We start from the raw sequence: 16,399 nt of genomic DNA, 5'->3' as shown, positions 1-16,399 counted from the left end.
ACATCGAACTCCTGCACGGGTGTTTGATAGAGTCTCCACGTATTTTGACGAAACAGAGCATCAAAGTCAACTTTATAATAATAATAATAATAAAACACTTTAATAGCTGACACAATTACTGGCAACCTAGTAATTTACATTGTGGGCTATAAAAGGAAGTACTTTTGCTTTTTCCAAGCTTTCTTTTCTATCGATAGTGGGCCTTCAGTCGTCTCTCGCAGGAGATGCAACCACAACTTCTGTTACAACATTATATGAAGCACTGTCCTTCTTGTTTAGTCGACTTTCCTTTTCTGAACCACGGCTTGATGCTGAAGAAAGTTGTCTATCAACTTTATTGGTCTCATCAGTAAAATATATACATATATAGTAAATCAATAGTAGACATGGAAAGACCAAAAGAGACCCCCCAAAAAAGTATCCCATGCAAGGCACAACCAAAATCTAATAAAAATATCTGATGAGAAATCTAAAATTTGATAAAATTACAACAGACCTAATTAATTGCTAATAGTGCACAGTAAAGTGCCATTGAAACCAGTCAGGTAAAATTAAGAGCGGTGGCAGGGGCAGTTACGGGAGAGGAACCAGGTGCGGGGCACATCAATATTATAAGCAGTGTCCAGTAAAGTAAAATAAGTGGCGCGCAGAAAATTTGGTGGAAAGAAAATTTAAATGAAAAGTTTATTATCAGCGAATGGCAGACTTCGAATGTGTTGACCCAGAATCCGATTTTCGTTTATCACTAGATGTTGATTTTCTTTGTCGAGTATCTCTGGGTTATATCTGAGTGAAACACCCCTCCTTAATTGAAGGTGGTACATCCGAGAAACAGGGGGGGGGGTACAGTGACCTCATCAAATGAAATGCTAGCATCTAAGAAACTGTCCACTGGTGATTCTGATAACGAGCAGTTAAATTGTTCACGTTCAGGTGGAGCGTGCTGTAATACTTGGTCAAGTTAGAACTCGTGGCTATTCTGACTTGAAGGTACAACATTAACATTAGGCGTTTTAGCTACGCAACATCTTCATTGGAGAATGGAGTACGATTCTTTGCTGCTTCCTCTAAGCTGTGAAGTTTCTCTTGACGAAGAACCTAGCTCTTCGGGGACGAGACCTCTTAATGGCTGTTCGATAGTCCTACTTGAACCCACCAATGGTTTATCTTCACAGACGTATTCCTGTGAATGAAACTTGTCATGTTTTTTCTCTGCAGTTGCGTGTTCTGTCAAGTCTGTTGAGTTGGAGTAAGACTGCTCCCGGACTTTGCTCTTGAGTGGCGAGATGTCGCTTTGCATTTCGAAAGTTTTAGGTGGAAAATAACTTGGTTTCCTTTCTGGAATTTCAGCCAGCTTCCTTTCCATGTCACCTGGGATGAAAATTTGATTATGATTATGAAGCAACAATCTTTCCGCCTGGAATCTGGAACGTTGGCCTCTCCTTCGACAAGTTGTTTCCTGAGCAGTCCCACTCTCCAAAGTTGCCACAGTCTGAACTTCAACTGTGGATGGGTAGAACTATGTGTGACATCACTTCCAAACTGAATGCTACCTTCCCCTCCAGCAAACTTGATCTTATTGATGTTTATTAGAAACTCAGGATGATCCAACTCATTTTCTGCAGTGGCATGCACTGTGTACTTTTTAACAAAAATCAACCCACCTTGGATGTCACTAAGCCGAAGGCTTGAATTACCTGTTAAGCTCGTTATGGTCGTTTTTTCGAAATTACTTTTCCCGTAATATAAATATGCTTTGAGATGAATTATGCAAATTTTCTAATCTTCTGGCTGCTGTAACCACGGCAAGAATTGACCAATTATCACCAAACTTAGATCTGTATCGTAGACTGACGTGTTAGACGCGTTGCACGTGTCACAATGCATGATTGTTTGCTGAGTCAGCAATGTTTGCAAATTTGGACGTTTTTGACAGCTGTCAATCAAAATGACAGGTTTTAATCAATCATTGTAGGTTTAAGTATTAACCAAAATGTAAAGCAATTCATTGGCTATCATCCTGCCAAGTATCACATTATTAGCTGTAAAGACCAACAAGTTACAATCTTTCAAAATGTGTCCGGTAATTCACACGCGAAAATAAAGTATAAGCTATGGTATGTGCCACAAGGATGTGATATTTTCCTTCTCTAACTTATTGACAACTGTGGGCAGTGATGGGGTTTGGCCTTTGTTCCACATCTGACGCAATTTGAGTGAAAAACTGGCAGCAAAATTTTCCATGACTACACTTAGCTACTCCATGGTAAAACTTGCCCGTCTCGATGATGCTCTCTCAGAAATTTTTGAATTGGAAGCAAGCCAAGTAGAAGGTCAATCACTGCAGCACAAAGATAAGAAAAGGAGAAAAAGGAAAGGCGTAAGCCCTGCTACGAACTCTGACCACACAACAGGTAGCTGTGTTTAAAAACAAACTAGATGAAACAGTAACATTTTTACTTGAAACTGGTAACGTTTAGTGCGTGTTGCCGCAATTACGGATCAACAGATGTATTTATTACACTATTTACATCAAGACATTGTTGATTACTGCAATAGTAGACTCCATCCAGTTGCCGTTCTAATCAAGTGACCTTCAAAACCCTGTGATTCCTATTAAAACTCGCGGATACGCAAAGCATAGAAACTTGTTTGTTGCAGGGACTCCAATATGCAAATGTCTCACTTGCTCACTCACCCACCCACCCACCCAACCATTGGAATAGTTATATTAAAATAGTAACGAAGCCCAACGTCGTATTGGAATAGTAACCGAGCCTGATGCCATATCGAAATAGTAACCGTGCAGTCAGCGCGGTTCACGCCACCCCGAACGATGATTTTGTAGCTTTTACACCACCATGAATATTTGGTGTTTCGCCAAATTAAGGTGGAGTTGATTTCGAAGGTTTGAATTAGAAATATAGCCAACTTGAAGGCTGAATATATTCATAAGCATTGACTAATCCAGACATTAAACATGAGCAGGAGATGAGCATTTATTCGCTGGAAAGTGACCTGACAATGAGTGGTAAACTTTGACGAGAATGTCTTATTTGTCAACCTTAATGAACTTACATGAGGACAGGACAAACATCGGCACCATTATATAATATTGTAATTTCATTTTTATAATTTAGTAACATCTAAACCTTAGGGTGTACCTTTTTCTTTTCTTTCGTCTGGTTTATGCCTGTCCTTGCTCCACGTAGGTTTTGTAGGCACTTAAGCTTAACTTGAGATGCTGCCTTTTGACTTGCTGTGGATCCTTTTGCACGTCATGTCTGAAGTCTCTCAGTAAAGGTCACGTGGAGATTAAGTTTTTTGTGGCCATTAAAAAAAACTAATTACAGGAAGTTTTAACATTACAACATACGATACTAAGCTACTTGAATGTTACAATATTAGGAACTAAATTACCTAGAATGCTCAGTTATAGAAATTAAACCAAACTTAATAAAGAAATAAAAAAAATAAAAAAAAATACTGTCAATTTTAAACTCATCAGGTGTGAATTTACACATGATGCAGTCAAAGTAGTTTCTTCTGAACTTTTTAAGATCGGTCGGCCAGATTATTACTTATGCTGCTCCACAATGGAAGAGCATTAAAAAAAATAAACCTTCGTTCTTTGCTATTGGTGCGTGGCATAGGAAGACGATAAGGCATCCGAGACCTTGTATCGTGTGACTTAAGCAGCAAGCTATGATTGTGATACAATGCTTCAGGTCATTGTATGTGAACTTGGCCCTGCTTGTGCTTGTAACCAAGGGCAGAATAGAGTTGTGGTTGTTTTCATTGTGCCTGTGAATCATAGCATCAACTTAAACAGTGCTGTTCACACTACTAACCTCCAACTCCACCTGATCATGCCCGGTGAACCTCCGTGTCTTGTACAGCTGGATGTGGATGGTGACTGCCCCAGATTGCTGCAGAAGAGCGACATTTCGCTCGGGGTAGTCAGTTGCACAAAACGGAACCTACAGGTTTTCAGCATGCAAAATTTCTACGGTCCGCATTTCCAAGCCACGAGATGGTGGGATATGTGTGTACAAGGCGATCAGCAATAAGTCTGCGGCCTAACAAGCTCTCTGCCTTCTTCCCCTGGCAACCTTAAAACGGGATCTCTGCAATACTTACTCAAAAAAAAAAACTTACACTACTTCCAATACATTTATTACAATACAATAACACTAATTAATATATAGCGCGTTTACTTACAATGTTTTTTTTGTTTGTTTCTACATTAACTGTTCAAACCCATACTAAAAAAAATAAAAATAAAAGATAAAAAAAAGGAAAATTAATTTTTTTGTCGCTTACACTGCCTACAACACTATATATTATACTTACATAAGTACTTACACTATACTTACTTCTTACACGATGCTTACACTTTATTAACTTGCACTAATTACAATACATGTGTTACAATACAATTACACCAGTCAAATTGAATTACAGTTTTTTTAAATTTATTTATTTCCACAATGACAACAATTGCAATTATTTTTTCAACAATTTATTTACTGAAGAATGAATAGAGTTTGGTTACAAAAGTTCACAATGACACCATATGGAATTAGTTATGAAAATAGATAATGTAAATTCTTCTCTACATACTTATTTAACTTAAAGACTTTTCTTAATGGTAGCGTTTTCCGACTTTAATTATTAGATAAAATTGTTTCCTCAAAAAACTTCGACTTTTCTTTAAACAAATTCGTTTTATTCAATTTGAAGTATATATGTTTTTCAGTTTCATATTTAGTTACCAAAATTCTTAAAAAGTGATTCAAGGAAGGTAATATTTCTTTACATCGACAATTCCACAAGAAAGATTTTCCTAAAATTACTATGTAATTAAATAGATCCATCTCCTCCTCAAAAGACCCAACAATAACATCGCAATATGTAAGCGAGAGGCTTCTGCAACTCTTGATTTTACTCAAAATTTTTTCATTAAAATTAGTGGAGCCTTGCATTTTGTGGTGGTGACAGGATCTTTGATTGACAGATAGTCAAGTCTATCCTAAAAATAATGTAAAATGCATACTTGTTACAGCAAAAGTTACCTAAAAGAGGTGCGAAGATTTGAGGCCAGCGTTGGCTGGGGAAAGAGCGCAGACAGACGGCAGACTGTTAGCGAGAGAGCTGGAATGTCAGAGTTGCCTGGCGGGCGACGAAACCATAGCCGGGGGTGTTTGCCTTGGTCGGACGGGGGGAGGGAAGAAAGGTACCGTTAGCACTGTCCTACAAGTAAAGTACAAAGAAGAAGCTACAAAGAGATGCGAAGGTTTGAAGCCGGCGTTGGTCCGGGAAAGAGTGCAGACAGACGGCAGACCGTTAGCTAGAGGGCTGGAATGTCAGAGTTGCCTGGCGCGCGACGAAACCATAGCCGGGGGTGTTTGCCTTGATCGGACGGGGGGGGGGAAAGAAAGGTACCGTAAGCACTGTCCTACAAGTAAAGTACATAGAAGAACCTACAAAGAGATGCGAAGGTTTGAAGCCGGCGTTGGCCCGGGAAAGAGCGCAGACAGACGGCAGACTGTTAGCTAGAGGGCTGGAATGTCAGAGTTGCATGGCGCGCGACGAAACCATAGCCGGGGGTGTTTGCCTTGATCGGACGGGGGTGGGGGGGGGAAGAAAGGTACCGTAAGCACTGTCCTACAAGTAAAGTACATAGAAGAACCTACAAAGAGATGCGAAGATTTGAGACCGGCGTTGGCCAGGGAAAATGCTCAGCCAATGCCTAGCGCACGAGGAAACGATAATCAAGTTCATTGATATAACAGCAGAAATTCCAAATGAATAGTTTCTTTTTATTTGCCACAGGAAGAAATATAAGATTTCTGGATGCTAATTTTTTCAGTTCATGAAATATCAATATAGAAAGTGCTGCTAAGATTTCTTCTTAGCTGATTCAGCACTGGTACAGTTTAACAATATTTAAGTGTTTGAAAATTGGACTGGAATGCTTATGAAATTTAGAGAAAGTCATCACTCTCATTGCTCTCTTTTGTAAAATAAACAAAGACTGGTTAGTTGAAGAATAAGTGTTACCCCAAGAAGTTAAACCATGGGTTAAGAAGCTTGGGTTATATTACGGCATAACATAGTTCAACCAGAATATCTGAATTCACATAATAACGAAGTTTAGAAAGAATCCCAATATTTCGCTTAATCTTTATAGCAATATAGCTTACTTGACTTTTCCACAATAAATTAGAATCTATTATAATAGCTAGATATTTTGTTGAGTGCTGTTGGTTTAAGTTTACGCCATTTAAAGAGAGTGTGACATGAAAGGGTGAAAAAAATTCTAATACTCTCTTACGCATTAACTTTTCTAACAGTTTATTGAATATCGAGAGAATAGAAATGGGACGATAATTATTTAGACTCGTTTGCTCAGCCTTTTAAAAAGCAGGGGTAACTTTAGCAATTTTAAATATATCTGGGACAATTCCAGTGGAAAAGGAGGCATCGAACATGATTTCTCGAGGTGCAGATGTAACATGTTTGGTAGCTTTTAAAACCTGAATTAAGAATGAAATCGAAGCCATGGATAACCACTGCTTTAAGGGTCTCAATCAACTTAAGGAACAAACTTTTCGAGCAATATATTTCAACTAGCTCTGTAAATTACCGCACTAGCTTCAAACTTTACAGAAATGAAATTAGTCCCTTGTTAAAAGTAATCAAAAGCAATTATTATAATAATTATTTCCATGTAAATACGTCCAATTGTAAGAAAGTCTGGAAGGGGATAAGACATCTTGTTCATCTGAAATCCAGATCTGGTTCCACTGCCACTAAATTACTTGTTGACGATGTTGAAATGATTGATCGTAAGTCTATGGCTGATGCTTTTCACAATTTCTCAGCTAATACTGGATATGATTTGACAAAGAACATTCCTAGACGTGTAAACAAATCCCCCCTTCAGGATCTCAGAGTTCCATCCCAAGATAATTTCTGCCAGTTAGCCCTATGGTTATTCCAGGCAGCCAGTACTCTAATTTTTACTTTTTATGTTTTGATTGAAATGGTAATTTTTTTCTTTAGCAAGAGTGAGTACAAATAAAGATTGATTATCATTTTTATCATTGTAAATAAGACTTTTTTGCTGCTTGCAAGACTGAAATTCTCTGAAAATGACTTTTTTGGTCTCTTCAACTGCAATTTTTGTTAGATACTGAATGTCCGTAGGTATGTATTGATGCTAATTTCTTTTTCTTTTTCTTTTTTTTTTCTTTTTCTGGCAGATAAATGAACCGTTGAACTGAGCGGACGACAAAACAAGAACCAAAGATGTTTTTCGTCGAATAATAAGCAAGTGACTGCGTTAGGCGATGTTCTTGAGCTAATTTGGGTACAGCTGTCAGCACAGAATCCAAAATTTGTCCTGTCACAAACATCTCGACTGCATTTGAATTGTACTCAAGACTTGTTTCAAAAGTAGCAGGAGTAGATTGGGCCAGAGTTTCCGCGCAAAATATGACAATCCTGTGGTCCCTGCTGGAATGCAATTCTATATTCTGTTCTAATTCTATATTCTATATCCTTAAGGCTAATTAATGGCTTAATACCCCTCCACGTAGCTTTTACATTATTGACATGGTGTGAGAAGTACTCATTAGAATAGAGTTTTATACTGACGTTCAGAATATGTTTTAGTTTGTTCCTGTCAATTTTATATCTAGAGCGATGAACTTGTGACTGATTTCTTATGTGACGAGTGAACAACTTATTTTTCGCCGTAATAGACCTTCGAACAGCCTGTGAAATCCAAGGTTTAGACTGAAATTTAGCTTCTTTTCGACTCCTCTTTCAGAGGAGCATGTTTATCTATTGTAGTATCCATAACTGAGTAGAAAGAATCAAATATCTGATTGATGTCGTTCTCCTCGAACATATTTTCCCATTCAATAGCCTATACCTTGTACGAGAGGTCTTCCTGAACAAGAGTGGAGCAATCAGGGGTGTGTGTGGTTCCGCTGTTTGATGTCCAAGGTAGCGCCAGTAGTCTTAGTTTTCAGTGGAATGGACACAGGCAAAAGGAGCGCACGCTCGGTGTCGAGCTTCTAGGCCGAAATATAGCCCCACTTTATTTTAAGACTGAAAGAATAGCCAAGACCGCCTTACGCGCATTGTGATTTTTAGCAACTTTGGCTCAATTTGCCGGAACTTGTTAGACATTTTCCAGTCCCGCGGACTCTAAACTAACACCTGATGGCCTTAGTTTTCAGTGAAATGCACACAGGCAAAAGGAGCGCACGTTCGGTGTCAAGCTTCTAGGCCGAAATATAGCCCTACTTCATTTTAAGACTGAAAGAGTAGCCGAGACCGCCTTACGCGGATCGTGATTTTAAGCAACTTTGGCTCGATTTGCCGGAGCTTAGGGGATATTTTCCAGTTCCGGGGGCTATAAACTAACTCCAGAAGGCCTTAGCTTTCAGTAAAATAGACACAGACAAAAGGAGCGCACGCTCAATGTCGAGCTTCTAAGCCGAAATATAGCCCCACTTCATTTTAAGACTGAAAGAGTAGCCGAGAACCCCTTACGCGCATCGTGATTTTGATCAACTTTGACTTGATTTGCCAGAGCTTGAAGGATATTTTCCAGTCCCCGGGACTCTAAACTAACTTCTAATGGCCTTAGTTTTCAGTGAGATGGACACAAGCAAAAGGAGCACACGCTCGGTGTCGCGCTTTTAGGCCGAAATATAGCCCCCCTTCATTTTAAGACTGAAAGAGTGGCCGAGACCGCCTTACGCGCATCGTGATTTTGAGCAACTTTGGCTCGATTTGCCGGAACTTGGGGGATATTTTCCGGTCCCGAGGACGCTAAATTAACTCCTGATGACCTTAGTTTTAAGTGAAATGGACACAGGTAAAAGGAGCGCACGCTCAGTGTCAAGCTTCTAGGGCGAAATATTGCCCCACTTCATTTTAAGACTGAAAGAGTAGACGAGACCACCTTACGTGCATCGTGACTTTTAGCAACTTTGACTTGATTTGCCGGAACTTGGAGGGTATTTTCCAGTCCCGGGGACACTAAACTAACTCCTGATGGCCTTAGTTTTCAGTGATATGGACACAAGTAAAAGGAGCGCACGCTCGGTGTCGAGCTTCTACGCCGAAATATAGCTCCACTTTATTTTAAGACTAAAAGAGTAGCCGAAACCGCCATACTGGCATCGTGATTTTTATTAATTTTGGCTCAATTTGCCGGAGCTTGGGGGATATTTTCCAGTCCCGAGGACTCTAAACTAACTCCTGATGGCCTTAGGTTTAAGTGAAATGGACACAGGCAAAAGGAGCGCACGCTCGGTGTCGAGCTTCTAGGCCGAAATATAGCCCAACTTTGTTTTAACACTGAAACAATACCCAAGACCGCCTTACGCGCATCGTGATTTTGAGCAACTTTGGCTCGATTTGCCGGAACTTGGGGGATATTTTCCAGGCCCGGGGAATTTAAACGAACTCCTGATGGCCTTAGTTTTCAGTGAAATGGATACAAGCAAAAGGAGCGCACGCTCGGTGTCGCGCTTCTAGGCCCAAATATAGCCCCACTTCATTTTAAGACTGAAAGAGTAGCCGAGACCGCCTTACGGGCATCGTGATTTTGACCAACTTCGGTTTGATTTCCCGGAACTTGGGGGATATTTTCCAGTCCCGGAGACTCTAAACTAACTTCTGATGGCCTTCGTTTGCAGTGAAATGGACACAGGAAAACTTTTTAAACGCTCACTTTTGAGCTTCTGGGCCGAAATATAGCTCCACTTCACTTTAAGACTGATAGAGTAGCCGAGACCGCCTCACGCTCATCGTGATTTTGACCAACTTCGGCTTGATTTCCCGGAACGTGAGGGTTTTTTTTCAGTCCCGGGGACTCTAAATTAACTCCTGATGGACTTGGTTTGCAGTGAAATAGACACAGCAAATCTTTTTAAACGCTTACTTTCGAGCTTGTGGGTGGAAATATAGCCCCACTTCACTTTAAGAATGATAGAGTAGCTGAGACAACCTTACGCGCATCGTGATTTTGAGCAACTTTGTCTCAATTTCCCGGAAATTGGGGGATGTTTTCCAGTCCCGAGGACTCAAAAATAACTCCTGATGGCCTTGGTTGGCAGTGAAATGGACACAGGAAAACTTTTTGAACGCTCACTTTCGAGCTTCTCGGGGAAATATAGCCCCACTTCCCTTTAAGCCTGAAAGAGTGGCCATGACCGCCTTTCGCGCGTCGTGATTTTGACCAACTTCGGCCCGATTTCCCGGAACTTACGGGATATTTTCCAGTCCCGGGGACTCTACACTAACTCCTGATGGAATTACTTTTTAGTAAAATGGACACAGGTAAAACGATCACACGCTCGGTTTTGAGCTTTTAGGCCGAAATATAGCCCCACTTTATTTTAAGACTGAAAGAGAAGCCAAAACCGCCTTGCGCGCATCGTGATTTTAAGCAACTTTGGCTCGATTTCCCGGAACTTGGGAGATATTATCCAAACCCGGAGACTCGAAACTGACTCCTGATGGGTTTAGTTTTCTGTGAAATGGACACAGGTAAAACGATCGCACGCTCGGTGTCAAGCTCCTAGGTCGGAATATAGCCGCACTTTCTTGTAAGAGTGAAAGAGTAGCCGAGATCGCCTTACACACATCGTGATTTTGAGCGACTTTTGCTTGATTTCTCAGAACTTGGGGGATATTTTCCAGTCCCAGGGTCTCTACACTAACTCCTGATGGCCTTAGTTATGCAGAGAAATAAACACAGGTAAAACGATCGCACGATCCCTTTCGAGCTTTTACCCTAAAATATAGCCACACTTCATTTTGAGACTAAAAGAGTTGCTAAGACCACCTTACGCGCATCGTGATTTTGACCAACTTTGGCTCGATTTCCCGAAACTTGGGGAATATTTCCCAGGCCCTGGGACTCTAAACTAACTCCTGATGGCCTTGGTTTGCAGTGAAATGGAGCTTCTGGGCCGAAATTTAGCCCCACTTAACTTTAAGACTCATAGAGTAGCCGAGAGCGCCTTGCGCGCATCATGATTTTGACCAAGTTCGGCGCAATTTCCCGGAGCTTGGGGGATATTTTCCAGTCCCGGTGACTCTAAACTAATTCCTAATGGCCCTGGTTTGCACAGCAATGTACACAGGGTAAAACAATCGCACGCTCGGTTTGGAGCTTCTAAACCGAAATATAGCCCCACTTGTTTCTAAGACTAAAAGAGTAGCCTAGACCGCCTTGCGCGGATCGTGATTTTGACCAACTTTGGGTCGATTTCCCGAAACTTGGGGATATTTTCCACCCCCGGGGACTTTAAGCTAACTCCTGATGGCCTTGGTTTGCAGAGAAATGGACACGGGTAAAACGATCGCACACACGGTTTCGAGCTCCTAGGCGGAAATATAGCCCCACTTCATTTTAAGACTGAAAGAGTAGCTGAGACCGCCTTACGCGCATCGTGATATTGAGCAATTTTGGCTGGTTTACCGGAACTTGGGAGATAATTTCCAGTCCCGGGGACTCTAAACTAACTCCTGATGGCCTTAGTTTTCAGTGAAATGGACACAGGTGAAACGAGCGGACGCTCGGTTTCGAGCGACTGCAGGAACTTGGGTATTATTTTCCAGTCCCGGGGACTCTAAACCAACTCCTGATGGCCTTAGTTTAAAGTGAATTGGACACAGGTAAAGCGATCGCACGATCGGTTTTGAGCTTCTAGGCCAAAATATAGCTTCACTTTATTTTAAAACTGAAAAAGCAGAGGAGACCGTTCTACGCGCATCATGATTTTGAGCGACTTTGGCTCGATTTCCCGAAACTTGGGAGATATTTTCCAATCCCGGGAACTCTAAAGTAACTCGTGATGGCCTTAGTTTTCAGTGAATGGGACATGTAAAACGAGCGCACGCTCGCTGTCAAGCTTCTAGGCCGAAATATACCCCCACTTCATTTTAAGACTGAAAGAGTAGCCGATACCGCCTTACGCGCGTCGTGATTTTTAGCGACTTTGGCTCGATTTCCAGGAACGTGGAGGATATTTTCCAGTCCCGGGGACTCTAAACTAAGTCCTGGATGCCTTTGTTTTGAGTGAAATGGACACTGGTAAAACGATCGCACGCTCGATTTTGAGCTTCTAGGCCGAAATATAGCCCCACTTCATTTTAAGACTGCAAGAGTAGCCAATACTTCCTTACACGCATCGTGATTTTAAGCGACTTTGGCTTGATTTTCCGGAAATTGGGAGATATCTTCCAGTGCTGGGGTCTCTAAGCTAACTGCTGATGGCCTTAGTTTTTCGTGAAATGGACACCGGTGAAACGATGGCACGCTCGGTTTCGAGCTTCGTGGCCAAAATATAACCGCACTTCATTTTAAGACTGAAAGAGTATCCGAGACCGCCTTACGCGCATCGTGATTTTGAACAACTTTGGCTCGATTTCCCGGAAATTAGAGGATGTTCTAAAGTCCCGGGGACTCTAAACTAACTCTTGATGGCCTTAGTTTTTAGTAAAATGCACACATGTAAAGCGATTGCACGCTCGGTTTCGAGCTTCTAGGCCGAAATATAGCCCCACTTCATTTTAAGAATCAAAGAGTAGCCGAGACGGCCCTACGCGCATCGTGATTTTGAGCAACTTTGGCTCGATTTCCCCGTCCTCGGGGGATATTTTCCAGTCCTGGGGAGGCTAAGCTAACTCTGGATGACATTAGCTTTTAGTTAAATGGACAAAGATAAAACGATCGCACGCTTGGTTTCGAGCTTCTAAGACGAAATGTAGCTTCACTTTATTTTAAGACTGAGAGAGTAGCCGAGACCGCCTTACGCGCATTGTGATTTTGAGCAACTTTGGCTCGATTTCCCAAAACTAGGGGAATATTTTCCAGGCCTGGGAGCCCTAAATTAGCTCCTGATGGAATTACTTTTTAGTGAAATGGACACAGGTAAAACGATTACACGCTCGGTTTTGAGCTTTTAGGCCGAAATATAGCCTAACTTCATTTTAAGACTGAAATAGTAGCCGAGACCGCCTAGCGCGCATCGTGATTTTGAGCAACTTTGGCTCGATTTCCCGGAATTTGAAGGAAATTTTCCACCCAGGGACTCTAAACTAACTCCTGATGGCCTTGGTTTGCAGCAAAATGGACACAGGTAAAACGATCACTCACTCGGTTTTGAACTTTTAGGCCGAAATATAGCCCCACTTCATTTTAAGACTGAAAGAGTAGCCGAGACCGCCTTACGCGCATCGTGATTTTGAGCAACTTTAGCTGGATTTCCCGGAACTTGGGAGATATTTTCCAGGCCCGGGGACTCTAAACTAACTCCTGATAGCCTTGGTTTTCAGTAAAAGGGACACAGGTAAAACGATCACTCACTCGGTTTTGAGCTTTTAGGCCGAAATATAGCCCCACTTCATATTAAGACTGAAAGAGTAGCCGAGACCGCCTTGCGCGCATCGTGATTTTGAGCAACTTTGGCTCGATTTCCCGGAACTTGGGAGACATTATCTAAACTCGAGGACTCGAAACTAACTCGTGATGGGTTTAGTTTTCTGTGAAATGGACACAGGTAAAACGATCGCACGTTCGGTGTCGAGCTTCTAGGTCGGAATATAGCCCCACTTTCTTGTAAGAGTGAAAGAGTAGCCGAGACCGCCTTACATGCATCGTGATTTTGAGCGACTTTGGCTTGATTTCTCAGAACTTGGGCGATATTTTCCAGTCCCAGGGTCTCTACACTAACTCCTGATGGCCTTAGTTATGCAGAGAAATAAACACAGGTGAAACGATCGCACGCTCGGTCTGCAGATTCTCGGCATAAATATACCCTTACTTCATTTTAAGACTGAAAGAGTAGCCGATACCACCTTACGGGAATTGTGATTTTAAGCGACTTTGGCTGGATTTCCCGGAATTTTCCAGTCCCGGAGACTTTAAACAAACTCCTGATGGCCTTAGTTTTCAGCGAAATGGACACCGGTAAAACGATCGCACGCTTGGTTTTACGCTTTTAGCCCAAAATATAGCCCCACTTCATTTTAAGACTGAAAGAGTAGCCGAGACCGCCTTACGCGCATCTTGATTTTGAGCGACTTTGGCTGAATTTCCCGAAACTTGGGGAATATTTTCCAGTCTCGGGGACTCTAAACTAACTCCTGATGGCCTTAGTTTTCAGTGAAAATGACACAGGTAAAACGATCGCACGCTCGATTTGGAGCTTCGAGGCCAAAATATAGCCCCACTTTATTTTAAGACTGAAAGAGTAGCCGAGACCGTTTTACGCGCATCATGATTTTGAGCGACTTTGGCTCGATTTCCCGAAACGTGGGCGATATTTTCAAATCCCGGTTACTCTAAAGTAACTCGTGATGGCCTTAGTTTTCAGTGAAATGGACACAGGTAAAACGATCGCACGCTCGGTGTCGAGCTTCTAGGCCGAAATATAGCCTCACTTTATTTCAAGACTAAAAGAGTAGCCGTGATCGCCTTACGCGCATCCTGATTTTGACAACCTTTGGCTCGATTTCCCGGAACTTAGGAAATATTTTACAGTTCCGGGGAATCTAAACTAACTCCCGATGGGCTTGGTTATGCAGAGAAATGGACAGAGGTAAAACTATCGCACGCTCGGTTCCGAGCTTCTAGCCGAAAATATAGCCCCACTTCATTTTAAGACTGAAAGAGTTGCTAAGACGATCTTACGCGCATCGTGATTTCGACCAACTTCGGCTCGATTTCCCAGAACTTGGGAAAAATTTTCCTGTTTCGGGGACTTGAAACTAACTCCTGATGGCCTTAGTCTTTAGTGAAATGGACACAGGTAAAGCGATCAAACGTTAGGTTTCGGGCTTCTAGGCCAAAATATAGTCCCACTTTATTTTAAGACTAAAAGAGTAGCTGAGACCGCCTTACGCGCATCGTGATTTTGACCAACTTTGGGTCGATTTCCCGGAAATTAGGAAATATTTTCCAGTCCCAAAGACTCTAAATTAACTCCTGATGGCCTTAATTTTCAGTGAAATGGACACAGGTAAACCGATCAAACGTTAGGTTTCGGGCTTCTACTCCAAAATATAGCCCCACTTTATTTTAAGACTAAAAGAGTAGCCGAGGCCGCGTTACACGGAGGGTGATTTTGACCAATTTATGGTCGATTTCCATTAACTTGGGATACATTTTCCAGTCCCAGGGACTCTAAACTAACTACTGATGGCCTTGGTTTTCGGCGAAACGGACAGAGGTAAAACGACCACACGCTCGGTTTTGATCTTCTAGGCCGAGATGTAGCTTCACTTCTTTTTAATACTGAAAAAGGAGTCGAGACCGCGTTACGGAGAGGGTGATTTTGACCAACTTTGGGTCGATTTCCAGCATCTTGCGGGATATTTTGCAGTCCCAGGGAGTCTAAACTAACTCGTGATGGCCTTGGTTTTTGGTGAAATAGACAGAGGAAAAACAACTAAACGCTCGGGTTCAAGCTTTTAGGCCGAAATATAGCCCCACTTTATTTTAAGACTGAAAAAGTAGCCCAGATCGCCTTACGCGCAATGTGATATCGTCCAACTTCGGGTCGATTTCCAGCAAATTGGGGGATATTTTTTAGTCCCAGGGACTCTAAATTAAGTGGTGATGCCCTTTGTTTTTTGGTGAAAGGGATAGAGGAAAAAAATTAAACGCTTGGTTTCGATTTTCTAGGCCAAAATATCGCCTCACTTTATTTTAAGACTCAAAAGTTAGCCCAGAACATTTTAAGCCCAGCGTCATATCGACCAACTTTAGGTCGATTTCCAGCAACGTGGGGGATATTTTCCAGTCCCGGGCATTCTAAACTAACTCATGATGGGCTTGGTTTCCGGTGAAATGAACTGTGCCGCATTTTTTCAACTGTGAAGCATTTTTCTAAGTGTGGCACATTTTTTCAAGTTTGCGCATTTTATCAACTGTGCCGAATTTTTTTAAGTGTAGCACATTTTTCCAGGTGTTACCCAATTTTCCAAGTTTGGCACATTTTTGCAAGTGTGGCGCATTTTTCTAAGTGTGGCCTACTTTTCCAGTTGTGATGCATTTTTCCAAGTGGGGCACATTTTTCTAAGTGTGGCGCATTTTTCGAAGGTTTTTTTCATTTTACCAACTGTGCCGCATTGTGTCAAGTGTGGCACATTTTTTTAAGTGTTGCGCATTTTTTAAAAGTGTTTTACATTTTGCCAAACGTTGAGCATTTTTCCAAGTGTCGCGCATTTTACCAACATTTTTTACAAGTGTGGCACATTTTTCCAGGTGTGGCGCGTTTTATCCATGTTTGGCACCTTTTTCTAAGTGTGGCGTAATTTCCGAGGCTGCTACATTTCACCAACTCTGCGCATTTTTTCAAGT

The 16,399-nt window shown here is 41.8% G+C and overlaps 1 pseudogene; it reads right to left on the bottom strand.

Moving 5' to 3' along the window:
• Positions 1-690: 690 nt before the first annotated feature.
• LOC149096721 (uncharacterized) lies at positions 691-3,106 on the bottom strand (annotated as a pseudogene).
• Positions 3,107-16,399: the final 13,293 nt, after the last annotated feature.

This window comes from Orbicella faveolata, unplaced genomic scaffold, assembly GCF_042242905.1.
Source record: "Orbicella faveolata isolate gen_17 unplaced genomic scaffold, um_ofav_v1 contig_47, whole genome shotgun sequence".
Taxonomy (NCBI): Eukaryota; Metazoa; Cnidaria; class Anthozoa; order Scleractinia; family Merulinidae; genus Orbicella; species Orbicella faveolata.
Note: the sequence above shows the minus strand (reverse complement) of the source record. Positions and strands in the feature narration are given on the sequence as shown.